We start from the raw sequence: 17212 nt of genomic DNA, 5'->3' as shown, positions 1-17212 counted from the left end.
GTTCATTATACATATTTTCCCCCACCCTCAGTCTCCCCAACAAAGCAAATATTCAGCAGCTAGCCTGTAAGTTAAGATGTATGTAGTCACTTGACTTCCTTGTGTCTTAACCAAGCATAAGATTGTGCAAAAGCAGGTACCTTTCCTGGAAAAAAACCAGCAAGCTTCCATGCAGGGTGAATAATTTATTGAAAGATAAATACATTATGATGACAACAAAGAGCCCTGCTCCAGTCCAGTTTGGGATTTCTCTTTACTAACACAGGCAAGAATCATAGAATCATAGAATTCAAGATCAGAAGGGACCATTATGATCATCTAGTCTGACCTCCTGCTAGATGCAGGCCACATAAGCCGATCCACCCACTCCTTTAGCAAGCGACCCCTGCCCCATGCTTCGGAGGAAGGCGAAAAACCTCCAGGGCCACTGCCAATCTTCCCTGGAGGAAAATTCCTTCCCGACCCCAAATATGGCGGTCAGCTGAACCCCAAGCATGCGGGCAAGACTCTCCAGCCATACCCTCTGGAAAAAGGTTATATCATATCATTGACCCATTGTACTATTTACCAGTGTGGCACTTAATTGACCTATTGACTAAGCCCGTTATCCTATCATACCATCTCCTCCATAAACTTATCTAGCTTAATCTTAAAGTCATGGAGGTCCTTCGCCCCCACTGTTTCCCTCGGTAGGCTGTTCCAGTATTGCACTCCCCTGATGGTTAGAAACCTTCGTCTAATTTCAAGCCTGAATTTCCTGACTGACAATTTATATCCGTTTGTCCTCGTGTCCACATTAGCACTGAGCTGAAATAATTCCTCTCCTTCCTGGTATTTATCCTCTGATATATTTAAAGACTGTAATCATATCTCCTCTTATCCTTCTTTTGGTTAAGGAAAACAAACCGAGCTCCTCAAGTCTCCTTTCATACGAAAGGCCTTCCATTCCTCGGATCATTCTAGTGGCCCTTCTTTGTACCCGTTCTAGTTTGAATTCATCCTTCTTAAACATGGGAGACCAAAACTGCACACAATACTCCAAATGAGGTCTCACCAATGCCTTATATAACGGGACTAGCACCTCCTTATCCCTACTAGAAATACCTCGCCTAATGCAACCCAAGACCGCATTAGCTTTTTAACGCCACATCACATTGCCTACTCATAGTCATCCTACGATCAACCAGGACTCCTAGGTCCTTCTCCTCCTCCGTTACTTCCAACTGGTGCGCCCCAGCTTATAACTAAAGTTCTTGTTAGTCATCCCTAAATGCATAACCTTACACTTCTCACTATTGAATTTCATCCTGTTACTAATACTCCAGTTTACAAGGTCATCTAAATCTCCCTGGAGAATATCCCGATCCTCTTCCGAATTGGCAATACCCCCCAACTTGGTGTCATCCGCAAACTTTATCAGCCCACTCCTACTCTTGGTTCCCAGGTCAGCAATAAATAGATTGAATAAAATCGGACCCAAAACCGAGCCTTGAGGAACTCCACTGGTAACCCCCCTCCAACCGGACAGTTCCCCTTCAATACTACCCTCTGCAGTCTCCCTTTAACCAGCTCCTTATCCACCTCTGGATTTTCATTTCGATCCCCATCTTTTCCAATTTAACCAGTAATTCTTCATGCGGTACCGTATCAAACGCCTTACTGAAATCCAGATATATTAGATCCACCGCATTTCCCTTGTCTAAAAATGTGTTACTTTCTCAAAGAAGGAGATCAGGTTGGTTTGGCACGATCTACCTTCGTAAATCCATGCTGTAATCTATCCCAGTTGCCATCGGCCTCATGCTCCGAACCACTTCTCTCTTTTAAGATTTTTTCCATGACTTTGCATACTACAGATGTTAGACTAACAGGCCTATAGTTCCCGGTCACTTTTTCCCCTTCTTGAATATAGGAACTACATTAGCTAATCTCCAGTCAGTCGGTACAATCCCGAATTTAGGGATTTATTAAAGATTATCGCTAACGGGCTAGCAATATCCTCGCCAATTCCCTTAATATTCTAGGATGAAGATTATCCGGGCCCCCCGATTTACTTCCGTTAAGCTGTTCAAGTTTGGCTTCTACCTCAGATACCGTAATGTCTACCCCCATATCTTCATTCCCATCGGTCCCTCTATCACTATTCCTTAGCCCTTCATTAGCCTCATTAAAGACCGAGGCAAAGTATTCGTTCAGATATTGTGCCATTCCAAGATTATCCCTAATCTCCACTCCGTTTAAAGTTTTAAGCGGTCCCACTTCTTCTTTCTTGGTTTTCTTCCTATTTATATGGCTAAAAAACTGTTTGCTATTGGTTTTAATCCTTCGCTAGGTCCATCTCCACTCGTCGCTTTGCCTTTCTCACAGCTTCCCTGCACCCTCTGACCTCAATAAGGTAGGTTTCCTTGCTGATCCCTCCCATTTTCCACTCCTGGTACGCTTTCTGTTTTTTCTTAATGACCCCTCTAAGACGCTTGCTCATCCAGCTCGGTCTAAAACTGCTACCTATGAGCCGTTTCCCCCTTCTCGGGATACATGCCTCTGACAACTCCTGCAACTTCAACCTGAAGTAACCCCAGGCGTCATCTGCCCTTAGATCCCTAAATATGTTAGCCCAGTCCACTTCCCTAACTAGTCGCCTTAATTTAGTAAAGTTAGCCCTTTTGAAATCGTACACCCTAGTCTCAGATGCACTATTGATTATCCTCCCATTTATTTGGAAACGAATTAGCTCATGATCACTCGAGTCAAGGTTGTCCCCTACAACAATTTCCTCAACAAGGTCCTCGTTACTCACCAAAATCAAATCTAAAATGGCATCCCCCCTCGTCGGTTCAGCAACCACTTGATGAAGGAATTCATTAGCTATCCTTCATCAAGAAAATTTCCTGACTGACAATTTATATCCGTTTGTCCTCGTGTCCACATTAGCACTGAGCTGAAATAATTCCTCTCCTTCCCTGGTGTTTATCCCTCTGATATATTTAAAGAAGAGCCAGCTAATAAAAGCTGCACATTTCCCACTGTTCTTTCATCTTCAGAGAACCTTACAAACATGAATTGGTCTTCACCCACACCCTGTGTAATAGGGAAGTAGTATATTGCTATGTCATAGATGGGGATCCTGGAGCAGAGAAAGGCTAGGGCCTACATTCTCAAAAGTGGCCACTGATTTTGAGTGCCGTAGTTGAGACACCATGAGCCTGTGTTTCTTTTTTGCCAACTGTTTTGTCTTATTTCAAATCTCCTGAAATTTCGTGTTCTTCAAACCCCAGTTTCTGGAGTCATGCAACTACATGAGAATCTCAGCTTTATATATATATATATATATATATATATATATATATATATATATATGAAGTTTCTAGCTCTAGTTCAAGGATTGGCAACCTTTGGCACACAGCCCGTCAGGGAAATCTGCTGGCAGGCCAGGACGGTTTGTTTACCTGCAGTGTCTGCAGGTTCAGCCGATCACAGCTCCCACTGGGCACGGTTCGCTGTTCCAGGCCAATGGGGGCTGTAGGAAGCGGCGTGGGCCGAGGGATGTACTGGCCACTTCTTCCTGGAATGGCAAACTGCGACTGGTGGGAGCTGCAATCGGCCAAAACTGCAGACGCTGCAGTTAAACAAACCATCTTGGCCAGTCAGCGGATTTCCCTGATGGGCCACATGCCAAAGGTTGCCAATCCCTGCTCTAGTGTTTGCAGAGAAAAGCTTGAAAAATGTGACTCCTCAAAAGCCCAAAATCCAGAAGACAAATTAAAAGAATCCAAAAATTACTATTTAAAAAAAAATCTCATTATTTTTGAACACTGAGGGTTGGCAACACTGCAACTCCAGTCAAGGTATCTCAAATAGGGACAGTAATATGGGGCCTCTATCTGTTAATGCCCTCATCTAGCAGGATGGGGAGCTACAACACCTGACTCCATCTACATTATACCTCCACACTCAATTCTGTGTTCATCAAGTTTAGGAGTTCTTGGCTCCCCGTCTTGTGCTCAGGCCACTAAACCATGCACTCTCCTCTCCCTCATAAATGGAACAAACTTAGTCGTGTTCTTGTCTTACAACTTGGGTGTAGAGTTCAGTTAACACTTTTCACACCATGACAGGTAAATCTAGCTCTGGCTTTAACTGGAGTATACAGTTGAAACTCAGAGTTACGAACACTAGAGCAGGGATCAGCAACCTTTGGCACGCGGCCCGCCAGGGTAAACACCCTGGCGGAACGGCTGGTTTGTTTACCTGCCGCATACGCAGGTTCGGCCGATCGCGGCTCCCACTGGCCGCGGTTCGCCCCTCCAGGCCAATGGGGGCTGCGGGAAATGGCGACCAGCACATCCCTTGGCCCATGCAGCTTCCCACAGCCCCCATTGGCCTCGAGCGGTGAACCACAGCCAGTGGGAGCCGTGATCAGCCGAACTTGCAGACATGGCAGGTAAACAAACCGGCCCGGCCTGCCAGGGTGCTTACCCTAGCAGGCCATGGGCCAAAGGCTGCCGATCCCTGCACTAGAATTACAAACTGAACAGTCAACCACATACCTCATTTGGAACCAGAAGTATGCAATCAGGCAGCAGCAGACACACAGACACAAAAGGCAAATACAGTACTGTGTTAAACATAAACTAGTAAAAAAAAAAAGGAAAAGCAGCATTTTTCTTCTGCATAGTAAAGTTTCAAAGCTGTATTAAGTCAATGTGCAGCTGTAAACTTTTGAAAGAACCACCATAATGTTTTGTTCACAGTTATGAACATTTCAGAGTTACGAACAACCTCCATTCTCGAGGTATTCATAACACTGAACTTCATAACACCCTGATTCTAGCTATGTCACTATCCAGCAATTACAATAAAAAAGTTTGCTCCAGTTGGCGCTTCCATTTCTTCTGGTAAACATTTGCTGATTTTTTTTTAAAGGTCTCAGAAGTGAGGAAGCTGAGACCTTCCATTCCATCCAGACAGGCAAGTAACTGTGAAGGCTTCCTCAACAGAGCTCTGCCAATGAGCCTCAAGCCTGAACCTCAGCCTTCTTATTTTAGTGCTGGGCCTCTCCTCAGAGATTGATCCTACTACTCAACTGAACATGTATATATTAAACATTGAAGGAATACACAAAAGCTCATCTTCTCCTTTTTAAGTACAGCTCTTGATGATCAATGACCTACTATTATTATTTAGACAGTGCCATCAGAAATGCACATGGCACTGGTGAAGTGAGTTGGGGGTCTCAGTCTCATTTTCCGTGGACAAACGTCCACATCACTATAAACACTACTACTAGCATTAATTGGCCTCCTTGCTAGCAGTTTCAGCAGAGAAGCTGAGGACTTTAAGGGCCTTATATATATCACCACACACAATTGTGTGTTCATCAAGTTTGTCATCCAGCCTCTGGCTGGGGAGAATATCTTTCTCTCTCACTCCTGCCAGAGCAGGGTGGGAGAATCTTACACTACCACTGCTCAGACCAATTCTGCAGATAAACAGATGACTCTGGCACCAGCAAAAGGAATAAGGAAGAGCATTCCCTTTCCTCCTTCAGCACCTCCCCAATCCCCATCGCAATACCTTTGCAGGTGTTAGCTCCCACTGAGGTATATTTATTACTGATAAGGGACTTCTTCCCCCTCCTAAATCCCAGAGCTCTTTCTTGAATATAGTGGCAGAAAGACTGTCAATGCCCTGGCTACCTGAGATGTGCTTTTGTGCATGCAATGTCTAATAGCCATAGTGCCCCTCCCAAACAGCACAGACGATGATAGTAATTTGTCCTGCCAGACAGACTTTCAAAGCTCTTTACAAACTCCTATACTGTACCTGAGTTTTATTATCTCCTTTTGGGAGCAGGGAGGGGACTGGGTCATAGAGCAGTTAAGCAACCAGTCCAAGCCTAGTTAGTGAGCAGGGAATATATCCTACGTGTCCTGACTCCCCGTGCTAGAGCTCTAACCACCACACACTTTCTTTCCTAGCCCTGCACCAGCATATTGCAGCTTTCATTAACATTTTCAGCAAAGGCACATTCTGAATTGTCAAAAGGACTTTCCCACCAAACGGACCAAAGAAAGAGGTGTGTGGGGGGGGTCTCCCTTTGGCAAATCTTTACATTTGAGCCCCAATTTTCAGTTTGCAGGATATTCTCAGAATTCAAAGAAGGCGGGGTCCTGGTTGCTAAGCTTTCCAGAGGCATGGTCTAGGAAAGGAGAGGTATCTTCTTACAGAGTTTCTAGGTGTCCTATGATAAGCAGAAAGTATCACGTTATCTGCCTTTTCCAGGTGTCATGTGAAGGGGTCAGAGGTCTGCTTCAGTTTAAAAGCCCTGCTTTTATGGAAAGTGTGAACAGTAAGGCAATGGAGTTCGTAAGGGGGGAGAGGGGTGCAAAGAGAGAAAGATAAGGACTTCACGGGTTCCCTGTCAAATTAAAAGTTCCTAGCAGCGATCACTGGTATTACACTTATCTACAATGCATTCAACTCAGCCTTCAAACTATTTTTTCCCCTAGCATTACCTTTTTTAGGTGCTTTTTACTTCCCCATTATAGTGTGTTGTTTAGTTTTTCTCAGACAAATTGGATTCCTATGTCAGATGCAGGTCTCAGCACATGTAGATAGGAGATTAAGTTCTCATTTTTGTATCATTATGCAAATACAGGACCTTGCCCCAAACAACCCCTGATGCCTCTGAAGCACTCACTGACAGGATCTGCAAATACAGTGTCTCTAAGGATACAGTCCTGAATCAATGAACTCAATAGGAGCAGGGCCTAAAACTTCTAGGAAAGAAACCTACTGGATCTAAACATCCTACCTGTGTATTCTATTTTGATGTAGTGGAGTTAGAGGGTTAATCTTATTCTGTTACTAAAATTCAGACCTGAAAAAATTCTATTCTACTCCATTTAGATTAATCCATTGTGCCCATCACAAGGGTTGGTGAGTGGCAAAAAAGGACTTAATTTCCCCAAACCAACCACTGGGGGCCAAATCTGTCCTCAGTTACACTAGTAAGCATCTATTTTAGGATTGAATTTAGCTCTTGAAAATCTACACTTCACACATTGGGGTTGTGGACAGTAGGTATTTGTGTTCCACTGAGATTAAGAAAAAGAGTGGACTCCTTTTCTCACCCCCTTTTACCTATTCTCCCATCAATGTTGGCAGAGAGGTTCTCCCCCATGAGGATATGAAGGGGAAAAAGGCGATCTAACTCCCTTTAATGTTAATAGGATTTGTGCATGTCACAAAGAATAAGATTCCATAGCCTTTACAGTATTGGGGAGAAATATGGGAGTTGAAGAAGATTCTTGGAAATATGAGTCCTAAGGAGCAGGTTTATCAATGTGGCTTTCCATCAGTATTCGAGTGGTTTTTAATCCTATGCCTACACTATGTAACGTGAGACTCCTGACAGTCATTCAGAATTAAGAATTTAACTTTTTACCCTAATCCCATTGATGTGGGTTTCATTCTGTGAAGTTTCCTTTACATTTTAGCACATACTATAGTCCTTTGGTAAATAGATGAGCCTCCTGCTTTTCAGTATTTATTGGCTGAAAATCTCAGCAGCTGGGGCAGTATATTTCAATACTGCTGCCAAATAGTATGAAATAGGCATTTTTCAGCCCATTAAAAGTGTTCTTTCTTTTCCCTCTCACCCCCCTGGTCCTTGGGTGAAAGAAACAAGAACAGGAGGGGGTCAACTAGCTCTCCATGCGGAGACTGATAGCTCCTGGAATTCCTGGGCTCTGCATGTTGTGTGACAAAGCCATACTTAGGTACAGGGAGGTACTGTTTCAATGGCCCAAACAGAGAACTAGGAGTCAGGAACTCCCAAGTGGTGCTCTTGTACAGCTGGGTCTCCAGGCAGACTGATAACCATGGAGAATTGAAGCGGGGGAAACATATATATAAAATAATATTCAACCAGAGATACAGCTACATTCTAGAGAGAGGCATGATCTGGCACATGACTAGGTGCCGGAACTCCTGAATGCTAATCCCATCTCTCTATGATCTTGGGCAAGTGACTCCATCCCTTTGTGCCCCCGCTTCTCCATCTTTAAAATGTCACAGGGATTTTCATTTTTACTGTTTGGGGAGTACAATGCTTTGAAGATGTAAAGTGCTAAATAATGGTCATCTGACAAATTACTGGCAGCTCCTTAATGCAAAGCACTGAGATTTTAACGTAGAGCTTTCCTGATCATGTCTGCACAGTCAGAGTATTCACACAACACTGACTAAACACCCAAAGTCCTCTCCAGCACGCCATGGACTCAGTGTAAAACATGGGAAGAAATTTCTGGGATAAGCCTGTTCTGTGGCTGTCCCAAAGTCCTGGGTCCAGATTGTACACATAAGGATCTTCAGTAAAACTTCTCCTCCTCCCATTGCTCCCATACATACATTGGAGAGAGCCCTCTGTAGCACTGAGGGGCAGACTGTGGAGAAGACAACACAGTCTCCCTGGCTACTGACCCTGCAAAGAACTGGGAGCAAAGTTAGTGCAGCCTGAAGCTGCAATAACTTGCCTGTGGGCTGCCTCCACAGTGTGGAGTCCATCTCAGTATGGTGTTCTAGGGCAGCAGCAGACAGAAGAGTCCCTGCCACCACTGCTCTGCCATGTTGCCAGAGAGGAGGCAGGACATTCCAGGCAGCACGGCCCCCCAGATCTGGTTTGTACCCCTGTTGCTGCCATCAATAGCCATTGAGATGATGATAAAACCATCACCCAACTCCACAAAGGTAGGAACTGTAGGAAACTATAATGGGGACTTCATAGAGCATCCATTCTCCTATGTGGGGATTTGCACACAATGCACATTTTGGACCCTGGTCAGCAATTAGGAGATGTTCCTAGGCCATTGTTATATCTGTTGTAAATAATACCAAGCTTCTATTAAAGCCTTCTTCCCGGTCAGAGCCTCAGTGAAGTCTCACCCCTTTAAGTGATCTATGTGCTGCTTATAGTCTGTTGTACTCCTGTGACTCATTGCTGAGGTTTGGTATCCCTTTGTCTTAAATCTATCACATGAAAAAACCTGCATCTGCTATTCTCCCTGCTGTAAAAGTAATAGAGAGCAGGGGTGAAATAGTCATTTGGGGCAGCAAGGACGAGCTGATTCTTAAACCTATGATTCATTTACCATAAGGCCTGAGTTCACCATTGCCTTGCAGCTTGTGCTGTCATTTACATCAAGCCAAAATGCTACCAGATCAGAACAGGCTTTTACACCCTCTTTCCACAGGTGGAAATATCACCAGGGAAGGTAATGGATAATCATGTCCTGATCCTCCATCTAAGACCTTCTCCTCAACCCCATCCCATCCTTCTAAATCCTGCTTATTGTCGGTATAGGTCTATTTAGACCAAAAAAATGGAAGTGTGGATGAACTAAGTAACAGTCTGAATTACAACTGCATAGAGATACAACAAGAGCTGATTCCCAGCACTTAGTGTATTTGGCTAAGCCATACATTTCTGATAGCTATTGTTAAGTAGTTATGACTTAGTGTTGTCTATTTAAGCAATTATATAGCTATGTATAGATATAATGTATCTTCCTGGTTAGCAAAAAGAAGCACCAAACTGAGTGAAAAAGCTATATTTAGAGGCAAATCAACATATTTTAATAGTTACCAACCAATGAGAGTCAACTTTTTTTAGCAAAATAACTGAAGTACAAATGCAAAACATGATTAAAATCAATGATTTAAATCAAGATTTCCTGCTTGATGATTTAAATGATTAAAATAGGTGATTAAAATCATTTTGACTTAAATCAATCCACTCAGAGGATTTCTAGGAGAAATTAGCAGCGAGGGGGGGGGGAAGTGGTCACAAAGAGCCAAATCAGTTGACCTGCTCCCACAAGAAACCCCATCTAGGAGGCCTCGGGGAAAAGCTTCACAAGGTCCCCCTCATAGCATTTTCTCCAAATCCAGTGGTAGCAAAGGAGGGGGCACAAGATCCAGGGCCTACAGATTCTGCGGGATCCATTGGAGGCACACGACATCTGAGCAGATGACATATGCTACTTCCCTGTCCTTTGTGGTTGAGCCATGATGACCAGACGCCCAGGGAGAACAGTGGCCCCAGAAAGCAAACCTTGAAAAATTTACCCAGTATCTATCTTTCTTGGAGACAGGATATTGGACTAAATGTACCACAGGTCTGATCTGACAGAGCAATTCCTATGTACTAGCCCAAAGACTAAGTCTACTAGCTAGAGCAATAAGTATCTGTACTGCCACAGCCCCCCAAAGCCATGCTACAAGCAATTTAAAGCAATAGTTGTATATTTTTTAAAATTATAACATAGTGGCAATTGTAAGTTCTTTGGGGCAGGGACTGTCCTTTACTATATGTTTGTTTGTACAATGTCTAGCATGAGTTGGGGCCTCTAGGAACTACCATAATACAAATACTGATAAGCAATTTTCTATTTCATAGCTTTTAAAATGTAGCTAGCTCCAACTCTCTCACTTTTGTTATATCGTCTTTTCTTTCCTATCATAGCTCATAATACACCTTTTCTAACCTTGTCTTCAGTATCTTTCCACTTATCCTTTTCTCTCTTTCTTTCCCTACTTTGTGTTCTCTACCCCTTGACAATTTCTCTCTCCTTTCTTCAATCACTTGTGTCTCCAAAAAGCTCTCCCCTCTCTCAATACCATGCTTTTATTTTATAGCTCACCCCATGATTCCCATTGGTCTCCCCCTCTTTCCCACACCCATTCACCGACCTTCACATACCCATTCGCACATACCAGAGGGCTTGAAATACTTACCAGACCTCTGCTAACCAAAGACCAATATCGAGGTGACAAGCTGTCCCACAGCCGCTGGGAAAGAGAAGAATTCTGGGATTCCTACCAGGGTGCCTGGACTCTGCTCGGGGACTGATCATTTATATCATCTGCCAGCTAGCTGGCAAACCCTACCACTCTAACTTCTAAAAGGGTAAGGAGAGCTCTCTTGCTCTCTCTCATCCCCTCTCCCACTCTAAAGTCCACTGGATGCAGTGAGAGGCTGTGTCTCTACTACTTGTCTCTAGGGTTGCCAAATTTCTGATTGCAGAAAACCAAGCTCCTTGCCCCGCCCACCCCTTCCCAAGGCTCCACCCCTTCCCCAAGATCCCATTCTCTGTTCCCTCCACCCCCCCCACTCCATTACTCACTCATTTTCACTGGGCTGGGACAGGGGGTTGGGATGCAGGGGGGTGAGGGCTCCAGCTGGGGGTGCATGCTCTGGGGTGGGGCCAGAGATGAGGGGTTTGAGGTGCAGGGGGGGCTCCAGGCTGCGGTGTGGAACTGAGGGGTTCAGAATATGGGAGGGGCTCTGGGCTGGGGCAGGGTATTAGAGTGTGCAAGGAAGTGAGGGTGCTGGCTGGGGGTGCAGGCTCTGGAGTGGGGCCAGAAATGATGAGTTCAGGGTACGGGAGAGGGCTCTGGGCTGGGGGTTGGGGTGCAGGGGAGTTGAGGGCTCTGGCTGGGGGTGGGCACTCTGGGGTGGGGCTGGGGATAGAAGGGTTTAGGGTACAAGAGGGGGCTCGGCCAAGGGGTTGGGAGTGTGGGATGAGGCTCAGGGCTGAGACATGGGAGGGGGCGCAGGCTCCAGGCAGCGCTTACCTCAGATGGCTCCTAGAAGCAGCTGGCACGTCCCTCCGGTTCAGGGATGGCCAGAGCTCCCATTGGCTGCAGTTCCCAACCAATGGGACCTGTGGAGCCGGTGCTCAGGGCAGTGCCTGGGCCATGGGCAGGGGCAGGTGTGGAGCCCCCCCGACTGCCCCTGCACCTAGGAGCCTGAGGGACATGCCGGACGCTTCCAGAAGCCACGCAGAGCCAGCAGCTGCGCCACAGACCAGACTTTTAACAGCCCAATCAGCTGTGCTGACCGGAGCTGCCAGGGTCCCTTTACAACCGGGCATTCTGGTAAAAAAATAGACATCTGGCAACCCTACTTGTCTCTGCTTTATTGAAGATTTTGCCCCCTTCTTCTAGCTTCCTCCTACAGATTTAAAGAAACAGAATTTCACAGCCAGAAACATTCCTTTACAAAGAAATAGCACTGTCGTCGGATTCTACAGAATCACTGGTGTGGGAAAGCACCTTGCTCACCAGGGTGAAAGAGACAGTGGATTTTTCAAGCCCTGCTTACAACCCCTTTAGAAGGAGGGCTATGCTGCATGAAAGGGCTCTTCTTAGAAGTCAACACTGATGTAGGCTGGCTTGTTGATTATAAGCTCCCTAATAGGTGCTGAACACATTTAACTCCCAGAGGGACAAATCCCAAGTGTTTTACTTAGTCCTTACTCAGGCAAACTTCATTGTTTAAAAAAAAAAAAAAGAAATCAAGTAAGGGCCTCAGGATTTTGTCCACTGACTTTCATGGGCATTACAGATGCTCAGCTCCTCTCAGGATTTGACCCAAAAGGTGGAACAAGTCAGCAGGCACCTTTAAGTGGTCTGTTGTTTTGAGCTAATCTATTTTGCAATTGGATGCCTTTGGTTACTGGGCAGATAGTGGAACTGTACAGTGGCCACAAAGAAAATCAGAACTATTCAGTTAGCAGAACAAGGACACTCTGAAACAGAGCAGACCTCTCTGAGCTATCATTGTCAGCGTAGGCTGGGGTGAATGCCCTTTGTACAGAGTTACTATTTGCATAGTATAGAATAACTGTTTGCTAAGCCGTGTTTAGGCACCCCTACTACACTATGTACAAAGAAAGAGAACACACCAGCCTCACCTCAGAACTTAAATATTTGAAGAAAAGCCAGTGTGAGATAGGGAAAAAGAGTTGTCACCCCAACCACTTTTCTCCTCCCAATCAAGAAATCGTTGTAGGTGGCACCCATTTTGATTGCTGTATACGCAGCAATAAATTCCAGGCACAAGGCAAAATGTATAAGTCGCACTTTTGGGGATTGTTGTTTTAATTCAGGACAGGTTATTATGTGAGTCCAGGGTGCGGAGCTCCCCCCGGAGTACACAGCACAGCATTTCCTTGGAGAAATCATCCCTAGCTTTAACCTGACAGTTTTCATGTGCGTTTCAGTACTATCTCTTGACAGTCCCCTCTTTTATGGCAGGAGCCCTCTGCCTGTTTCACTCCTCAGATGTCCCCAGAGGCCAGGTGTGGTGGCACTATGGACCTACCAGTGTGTTCTGGAAACATGTACTGCTCTGAACTAGTAATAACATTTCCTTTTCTGTCTTTAACCCTGAGAGAAGCATTTGCTCTACAGACTGGCTCTCTCCTCCTTCCCTCCCACCCACCCACTCAACAGACCCTATTTTACCCGTGCAAGACTGAAGTTAGGTTAATAGGTGCCACAAAATCCTTTGCTGGAGCAAGGATCTCATTAGGTGCCTGGCACCTCCAAATATTTCATTTTAAACACAAATGCAAATTAATCCTGGGCCCTGGAGGGATCAAAGCCTCAAGAATTATCCCTGTTTGCAGTTCCGCTTCATCTCACCTTCTGAGCTCTAACCAAATCCACACAAGTGGGCTCTCTCCTCCTCTTCTTGACTTGTAATAGCATTGAGGCAAGAGACCACTGAACTCCCAGCACTACTGCAACACCTCCTTAGACATGGCGTTGAAGGAAGCCATCTATGCCTACCCGGCTCTGTCCCCAAAATTGTGTTTACTCTCTAGTCGTCGCCCCCAAACAGGATTTCTAAGATTTCACAAGTGCACAAACAGAAGTGGATCTTCAGAGCTTACTCCTGCCTGTTGAAAGGTCCATTCATATATACCTAGTGTTCTGAAAGGTTCAGATCCTGCAGCACATACATTTTGGATTTTTTATGCCAATGCATGTAGTCCCCCAGGAACATCAGCTCCAGATTCCTGACCAAGGGCCTGCAGGGTCTGTAGCTGCCATGTGCCTATTAACACCCATTACACTAGTGCAAAGAGGCCACAAAGCAGCTGCATAGATTTCCCCTGTTCAGGAGGCCCAGAGCAGGAGCCACAGAGCACAGCCAGCTCTAAGTCGTCACTCCCCCCCCCCCAACAGAGTCCCCAAGCACAAAGGGCTGTTCTACAGATGGAACAGGGCATGTGCAGAGCGGGAGGGAGGAGTTGTGGCTAGGACATCTCCATGCCCTGGTTATTCTTCAGCTACACAAGGCCCATAAGAACATTTGCCAGTTAGGTGTAACTCAGGTCTGCTCTAACCTGAGCTGGGGCTGACTGGTCCCCTGAAGCCCTGAAATCAGGTAGGTTTCAAGCCACCTCCCCTCAGTATCTCCTGCAAATCTTTGGTCATTCCAAGGAAGAGGCTGCCACAGATAATCAATCAAAATTTTATGAGTGCGGTGAAGGCTGGGACAGGACTTTGGAATACTTGAGCTCCATTTCACACCGCACTAATGAGACTTGATTTAAGGAGCTACCAGTTACTTGGGACCCAACAATCGGACATCAAGAATCTTTCAGTGTATCCCTGAGATTTTGAATGGTCCAGGTCATCCACCAAGTGCTAATGCAAATCCTGTTGCCTTTGGTGTATTTTATTTTGAGGCAGACATGTCCCAGTTTCCCCATCAGGATTCTCCTCTGTTTCCAGTTCCCTACCACACCGCACCAGGACAAAATAGCCATTTGATGGGAAAGTGCCAACAGCCATCTTTAATTATAAATAATAATTTTAGAAAAAACATGTTTTAAAAGTGTCACATAAGCAGAGAGGTAGCTGCATTGAGGAGCAATGGTCACTGATTAGAGCAAGTCTGAGACATTACTAAAAACTCATCCCTCATATACTGACTTCTTGAGGGTACAGGAGTGGAAAGAAACTGTGTCTAGGAAGCCAAGTGTAGTGCTTCCTCTAGTCAAATCAGATCATTTCAACTTTCCCTATGATTAAAACTCCTAGTCAAGACACTCCAGGAAACCATCTAAATAGGGGCTTGTGATAACTAATGCAAATTTATTTATCTAACAGGAATTTGAACTCAGATTTTATTCTCTATCCTACTGGAATGACAGTCCTATCCATAAACACTGACTACAGCAAAATCCTCTTCATCTCAATCTACACCATGTGAAACAGTGTTGCAACACAATTATATAAAAAACCCTGAGCTGCAGCAATACCTTGCACTCCCAGACAACACTACCACTATTTAGCACTTATAGAATACATTTCATCCGTTGAGCTCAAAGTTTTACAAAGATGGATACGGATTATTATATCATTTTTGAATGTGGTAACTGAGGCACAGAAAGGTTGTGACTTGGCTAGTCAGCAGCACAGCCAGGAATAGAATGCAAGTGTTTTCACTCCCAGTCTGGACGATACTGCCTGCCTCTGTACAACAGCCAAATCAGGTATGTAATAAGCATTGGTTGACTCAGTTTGTTGCAATGCCTGGTATAAACTCTGGGTGAAGTGGTACAATCTACAATGTCCTCTCCCCAGTGTTGACAGGAAGGCACAAGTGTTGCCTTTGTCCTGATTTAGCCAGTGATCTTAACTCCATCCTGCATTTAAGAGTCTTGTGTTTTTAAAACTACTCAAAGACACCTTCTTGCAGCCACAATGCTAGGATCTATGAGACAAGTGCCTCTGAAGTCTCACAATGCACTGGCACAACCACAGAGGTTGGTAATGGTGTGTGTGTGGACATGTCAAAATGATTGTGTAAAAAGATTGAAAAGTCTTACTAGATGGATGCACTACCACACTATTAAAAGCAGCAAAGAATCCTGTGGCACCTTATAGACTAACAGACATTTTGCAGCATGAGCTTTCATGGGTGAATACCCACTTTGTCAGATGTCTTGCATCCGACGAAGTGGGTATTCACCCACGAAAGCTCATGCTGCAAAACGTCTGTTAGTCTATAAGGTGCCACAGGATTCTTTGCTGCTTTTACAGATCCAGACTAACACGGCTACCCCTCTGATACTTACCACACTATTGTGACACTAGGCAAGACAAACAACCATTTCCCATATTCACTGTTCCAACAATGGTTCCCTCAGTTAGTGCGGGCACTCTCTTATAGTGAAGGCACTTTTCTCATCCTCAGAACATCTTCAGTCACAGTGAAAGTTCACTGTAGCCTGGACTTCAGTTGGCACATTGCAATATGCTGAATGAAAGTTCTTATTTATGTCAACTTCACAACAAATGGGGTTCCAGGATAGCAAAGTCCATGATAACAAGTTTCACTGTATTTGTTTTAGCAAACATACTTCCGAAAAGAAACAACTACTGAGAACCAGAGTGGGTTTGTCAGAGAGAGAAAGAGACCACTGCATGTTACGCTGATGGGAAATGTCACGGATCAGAGCTGCTGCATCTCTGACCCTCTCTCTGGTCTCTCCATGTGCACCTCCTTGTGCCATCACCCCTCTCAGAGTAGAATCCTGTGATTCTCCCACACTTAGCCCAGGTTGGGGAACCTCATGTATCAACTGTTCTTACCCCACAGATCCAACTGGATTTAGGCACCTGAAGTTCTTCCCTTTTGGCAGCTGTGACCAGTGAATACAGCGACCCAAAGCAGACTTCTTAAAAGAAGGTAGTGTCCTATCTTAAAAGTAGGAACAAAACATAATATAAGAGAAAGGATTTTTAAAACAATGAAAGCTCTACACACTGGCTGTGCTGGTGACGTGACAGACCTCGCTGCTTCAGACATCCAGGAGTGCCTGAGTGCCCCAGAGAGGGGAAAAGTCCCTTTTTTATCCACAATTCTTTGTTCTCCCTTCCTGGGCTTTTTTGACCCTGCTAGTCCAAAACCAGTTTGATGGGAGGTTGAGCCAGTCCCCTCCAGTCCAATTGCTCTCACACTGCCTTGTAAAAAACCCCAAGTGTTTGTTTGAGGGATGCCTTATACTGAGTCCTTGTTTTTTGCCATCCTGCTTGTTATTTCCAACAGCCCTATTAAACTAAACCAACATATTCAGACTGTAAACATCCCTTAGAACCATCTGACAAACATATAGAATGCATACTATTCAAAAAGTATTACAGGGCCACTCCAAATCTGTCACAGGGAAGAGGAAACTTTCCAACCAGTACATTCTTGGAACAGCTCTGTCAAGCAGAGAAGCAGCTGTAATGAATTTTTGGAGGGGAGCAAACAGAGAGATCAAAAGGCACTTTCCTTGCAGCAATCTGAGATGGCCCCTAGTGGTCCATATTGTTTCTTATTGGCTCAAAGTATTGAAACATCTGG

At 44.9% G+C, this 17212-nt stretch overlaps 1 protein-coding gene across 18 annotated transcripts in view; it reads right to left on the bottom strand.

Moving 5' to 3' along the window:
• The window catches only part of DPF3 (double PHD fingers 3), a 246937-nt gene that overhangs the window by 167550 nt on the left and 62175 nt on the right, over nucleotides 1-17212 (bottom strand). The window contains exon 1 of one of the 18 annotated variants that reach the window (XM_039535069.1): nucleotides 10798-10914. The exons of the other annotated variants lie outside the window; for them this stretch is intronic. The gene's annotated coding sequence lies outside the window, so the exon portion shown is untranslated. Of the gene's footprint in view, nucleotides 1-10797; nucleotides 10915-17212 lie in introns of those variants that run through there. 18 annotated transcript variants of the gene reach the window in all.

Source organism: Mauremys reevesii, linkage group 4 (assembly GCF_016161935.1).
Source record: "Mauremys reevesii isolate NIE-2019 linkage group 4, ASM1616193v1, whole genome shotgun sequence".
Lineage (NCBI taxonomy): Eukaryota > Metazoa > Chordata > Testudines > Geoemydidae > Mauremys > Mauremys reevesii.
The sequence above is the reverse complement of the archived record's forward strand: the minus strand, read 5'-3'. Positions and strand labels throughout refer to the sequence as shown.